Genomic DNA, 5,905 nt, shown 5'->3' on the forward strand with positions numbered 1-5,905 from the left:
AGCACGGAAGTGGAGGGGTATCGAAACTGAGGTCACCACGAGAGCAGGGCATGAAAGGCCACAGACTTTGAGACTATTTTGTTTATATTGATGGCGATGAAGGAGGAGGAGGATGACGATGTTGATGACGATGTTGCTATGGAGGTCCATTTTGGTTTGGGACTGCGTGACAAGGCTGTACTCGACGCTTCCTGTCATAATAATATCCCGGCGTTAACCAGGCCCGAGAGATACGGACACTTGCAGTGTTGGTCAGGTAATTAGAGCAACACACCCGAAGACGCATCCTTGAAGTGGATGACACTCGACTGTGTGGTCCCGGTCTCCCCATTTAAGCCCACAGCACACTCAACTCTGGGTAGGAGCCGGCCACGGGCCGAAAAACCCACCTCCGCTGGGATTCGAACCCACGTCCTCCCAGCCGTCAGTCCGCGACGCTAACCACTTCGCCACGGCGGCTGGTCCCTCTGTCTCTTTTCCTTTCCAAACCACTTTCGTAACCCTGACAGCGCCTCAGGATGACCCCAGGTGATCACAGTGACCTCCATCGATCTTAGTGGCAGGGAAACTGACAGGTGACAGGCATCAGACGTGGATGAGGCCTGCTGGGGGTGTCCAGAGAGACAATTTACTGCCGCAACGAGAAAGGAGGAGGAAAATGAACATCGTCATCGTTCCGGGAGGCTCGAGAGGAAGAGTGGTAGGTAGACTGGGATTGAGGGGGGAGCGTACGGGGTGTGGGGTGGGGGTGGCGAGGGGATGATTGAGGAGAATGCTTTATAGAGATGGGAGTGGTAGGTTGTTTTGTATGTGGTTGGTTTGGTTTCATGGTCAGCACTAGACTTCAATGTATCGGCATGATGGAGAGAGACTGTACAAACATTGACGTAAACGTCAACAGCACTGATCCGATTGAAGTGACAGTTGATATTGCTGCCTGTGAACTTTTACCGCTGACACAAAGTGTATTACTATTGTTTTGGCACATTTTACACACAGACAAGCCTACTGCTACCTGTTGATTACTGGTATCTTCATCTACTGATGAAACAGCGACGTCAGTTGATACGGGGTGAGAGAGAGACAGACAGAGACAGAGACAGAGACAGAGACAGACAGACAGACAGAGATCAGTTTAGTCAAATACGGTTTCTACTTTCACAGTAGTACAGAAAAGAAATTTCATTAAAAAAATTTGTTAAAAGGAAACAAAGAAAAATGGGATATAAAAACCACCACCACCACCACCAATACCACAACCACTACCAAGAATGAGTATAATACCAACAACGAAAGTGAAAATCGTCAGAGTCAGAATCAGCACCATCGCCATCATCATCAACATCTAGGTAGCTGTGACAGACCTAGTATATCTACAAAACATATGGGCCGATTTAGCTCACACAAGAAAAGTGAGACGCGAGAGAGAGAGACAGACAGACAGACAGACAGAGATTCATAAAAGCTCGGCGGAGCATGAAGGAGCAAGCCATGACATCTATTTATTTATTTGCATAAATATTTTCGTAATCTGTTTAGTCAATATATTTATCTTACATTTCTTTGTTATTACGAGTGATTTTACTTTCTACATAGACTTTGAATAATATCTGTTTATGTATTTGCATACATATTTTTTGTAATCTGTTTAGTCAACATATTTATCTTACATTTCTTTGTTATTACAAGTGATTTCACTTTCTACATAAACTTTGAATAATATCTATTTATTTATTTGCATACATATTTTTTGTAATCTGTTTAGTCAATATATTTATTTTACATTTCTTTGTTATTACGAGTGATTATCACTTTCTACATAGACTTTTGAGTTTTATCGTCACGATAAATTCATGTATTACAGCCTTGATGTTCACGTCCCATATACAGTGAGAACATCACACTGTTTACAGGAACAACGAGGCAAGCGTGTATACTGTGCTACAACAGACGCCAGTGCGCTGTTTCCTGAACAGGTAAACAAGCACACAGTTTACATCATTTTGAATTTTTTTTAAATTTCATTTTTCACACAGCCAGTTAATTTCGCTCGGAGTCAGAGGTCGCATGACAAAAGCCTTGGCGTTAATCATCAGAGAGAGAGAGAGAGAGTATGTGTGTGTACGTGTGTGTGTGTATGTGCGTGCGTGTGTGTGTGTGTGTGTGTGTGTGTGTGTGTGTGTGTGTGTGCGTGTGTGTGTGTGTGTGTGTGTTTATGAATATGTGTGTGAGTGTGATGGAGACAGGAGATGCTAATTACCTATTATCCATTGTTCACACAGTCTATATGTTAATATCTGAATAATGATATCACGAAGCCATTATGTTTATATATTTTCATCACGTCCTTCAGAATACAGAATACGTACCCCCCTCCCCCCCCCAGCCCCACCCCGACCTCCCACAGACCCTCCTCCCAAAAGTCATAAAGGGACAGTTTGTGAAATATTCCTCTTTCCGTTATTACTCTTATTTTCTTTTGTGTGTCTTAAATCACTTTATGCCTATACATGTGCATTAATTTTTGTCCTTGCCACTTTCTTCGACATGCTTTGACTTGCGACTGAATCAATCTCTCTCTCTCTCCCTCTCTCTCTCTCTCTATCTACCTATCTATCTATCTATCTATCTTTATCTCTCTCTCTCTCTCTCTCTCTCTCTCTCTCTCTCTCTCTCTCTCTCTCTCTTTCGCCATTTGTCTCTTTGTTTTTCCTATGCTTTTATTTCTTGCTTTTGTACTTCAGGTCCGAGTGAAAAAAAAACATTCTTGCTAATGTGTTTATCTCAATATCTTGGTTAATTCTTCTCTCTCTCTCTCTCTCTCTCTCTCTCTCTCTCTCTCTCTCTCTCTCTCTCTCTCTCTCAATTTCTAAAATGTTTCCTATTTATGTGTACCCCCTTCAAATGGGGCCATGGCCTTTCTCGAATAAAACATCTTTATCTCGTTATCGTTATCGTTATCTCTCTCTCTCTCTTCACCTCTTTCTCCTCCTCCTCGTCCTCCCCCTCTCTCAAAAGACACGTCATTAAAAAAAAAAAAAAAGAAACAAAGAAAGAAAAAGACAGGAAGAAAAAGAAAGAAAATGAGGAAGAAGAAAAAACAAAACAAAAAAAAACAACGTAGATGTTACAGTGGCTCCTTGTCCGTCTCGGCCAGGAGGGGAACAGGAGGAAATGGTGACATCTTGAGGAAGTCACGCTGTCTCGTTCCGTGACGTCTTGGTGAATATATCTTTATATCTCAGTCACTGACAGCAAACACTTCTCGTTTGTTTGTTTTTTTCTCTTCTTCTTCTTTGTAAAGTGTGTGCGTGTGTGTTGGTGTGTGTGTGTGTGTGTGTGTGTGTGTGTGTGTGTGTGAGTTAGTGTGTGTTAGTGTGTGTGTGTGTGCTTGCGTGTGCGTGTATGTGTGTGTAAACAGGTGAGTGTGCGTGTATGTGTATATGTATGTATGAGTGTGCGTGTGTGTCTGTGTGTGTGTGTGGTATGTGTGTTGTTGTTGTTGCTGTGTGGTCTTGTTTTTTTCCTTTCTCTTTCTCCGTCTCTCCTCTCCCTAACCTCTCTGTCTGTCTGTCTGTCTCTCTGTCTCTGTCTCTCTCTCTGTCTTTTTTCCCCTTTTACTACTCTTCTTTCCTTTATTCTTTCTGAAATTTCTGGGGTTTCATTCAATTTTTTTTCTTTCTTTTTTTATTACTATATTGCAGTTTTCTTTTCTCGTTTGTTTTCTTCTGTTTATTTTTCTGTCTTTCCTCATATGCATGGTTCAGGTAAGGTGACTACCCGGTTACATTGGTCTTTTTTCTTTTTTTTTCTTTCTTTTTTTACATGGGAAGAAAGTTCTAGGCTTTTAACTCTCTCCATACGAACGGCGAAAGAGACGACGTTGACAGCGTTTCACCCCAATTACCACCATCAAAATATTACAAGCGGAAGGCTCTTATACTGAAGAGGTGAATGTTGACAAAGAATACCACAATTCTGACGACGGAAGCTAAAGGGTGGGTCATTGAGACACCCACTGGACATCCGAGGTGTGTGTGTAGTGGAGAAGAGAGGACTGACCGTACTGAGTGAGTTAAGAGGGGACAACCCAAGATGAACTGGCGGCAAACAATGGAGACATATCCCAGACTTGTCGACAGACGATGGGTTGACACCAACAAACTGGCTGAGGACCGGAATCGTCTAAGTTAGTAAGCAAATAAGAATTTTTTTTTAAAGAAAAAACATTTTTTTAAGGCCCCCCAACTTAAAAACAGAAAGAAGAAGAAGCATATTTAAGATGATGATGTATGGTAAAAACGTCGAAATATAATGGGAAAATCCTCGTTGGCAGCTATACACGAAACTAAGATACACTGGGACAGAAATAGGCTATATAAAGATTTAAAAAACAAAGAGGTTTATTTATTCATTCATTTTATTTATTACTGTGTCTGTACGTTTGTTATATGATTGTTTGTCTCTTTATTATTTATGCATTTATTCATTCATTTGTTTATTCATCAGTAGAGGTCGAAAATTCCTATACCTTTAATTTTCTTTTTTAATACTGATAACTACAAAGAAAATCTCCTCTCTCTCTCTCTCTCTCTCTCTCTCTCTCTCTCTTAATGTTCTTTTCTGCTTTTGTTCTTCCATTCCCCTCTCCACTTCTTTCAAGGGCTTGATACATGGAAAAACCCATAGTTTGCTCATTCTATAGCCCTGTTGAAATGAAAGTCATTCATTCAGTAACATTCGTTCATTCATTCTCTATCTCTCACCATCGATAACTGCAATGCCAATGGTAATAGCAGGAAGGAGGAGGAATGAATAATCGGGGAAAATAGCAATGACAACAGTCATTATATATGATAGTCAGTCGTGTCCGACTATGACCATCAGAACAGCAGAGGAGGCAACTGCTGTTCCGACTATTTGGAATAGAATTCATTATAGTGGAGAGTGTCTTTCCCAAGTTACATCCCCACTCTCTCGGCCAAGAGGGTTTTAGAACAGTCGGCGTTGGGATGGTTCCCAAAGGCCAACTAGCCCACAAGGCTGCAGCACTAAAAGCCAGTGCAATTTTGCCTCCTAGTTTGAGAGTCATAGTCCTTCACAAAAGACTAAACTGTAAATGGTTTCCCATTGACTGGAGAAACCATTGATAATACAGCTCTCACTTTGCTGTTGGCCCAAATGTAAACTTACGTCAATCTGTGATATAAGCTCAGTGTTGGACCTTATATATTACAACAATCATCATTATCTTCATTGTCATTATAAACCCCCTGTATATCTGTCACCACTTTCCTTCCTACTCTTCAATCTACCCAAAAAACAACAACATCAAAAAAAGACAAAAAGAAATGATACTAATACTTATACTGATGATGGCGACGACGACGACGACAACAACAATAACAACAGCAGCGACAACAACAACAACAATAATAATAATAATAATGAATATACAACAACAACAATAATAATAATCATGATAATAACAATAATAATAACAATAACAATAATGAGAAAAAGGAAGAGAGAGAGAGAGAAGAAATGAATCGTCTGCTGCAAGGAGACAGGAAAGCTCTCACCTGAGGTCCACACGCCACGACCGACGACAGACACAGGACGAACTGCAGTCAGGTGAGGCCCCTCGTTTTCGCTGGAAGATTCATCTTCCTGCTCTTCCTATTTTTCTCTCTTTTTTTTTTTTCTCTGTTCCTTCTTTTTCTGTACTCCCTCCCTCCCCTCTTCCCCTTCCTTCCTTCCCCTTCCCCCAGGAGTGTCTTCCCGTCGCCCTTTCGTCTCTCCCTCCCACCAGCTCCTCCACCATCCCTTGTCCTTCCTTCCACCCCTTACCTTACCTTACCTTACCTTACCTCGTCCTGTCCTGTCTTTGTGTCTATGTATGGCT

The 5,905-nt window shown here is 41.4% G+C and overlaps 1 protein-coding gene across 1 annotated transcript in view; it reads right to left on the minus strand.

The window, feature by feature from the left end:
* LOC143295907 (uncharacterized) overlaps window positions 1–5,700 on the minus strand; it is a 32,250-nt gene extending 26,550 nt beyond the window's left edge. Inside the window, exon 1 of the mRNA XM_076607590.1 lies at window positions 5,583–5,700. The gene's annotated coding sequence lies outside the window, so the exon portion shown is untranslated. The remainder of the gene's footprint in view (window positions 1–5,582) is intronic.
* Window positions 5,701–5,905: the final 205 nt, after the last annotated feature.

This window comes from Babylonia areolata, chromosome 21 (genome assembly GCF_041734735.1).
Source record: "Babylonia areolata isolate BAREFJ2019XMU chromosome 21, ASM4173473v1, whole genome shotgun sequence".
Taxonomy (NCBI): domain Eukaryota; kingdom Metazoa; phylum Mollusca; class Gastropoda; order Neogastropoda; family Buccinidae; genus Babylonia; species Babylonia areolata.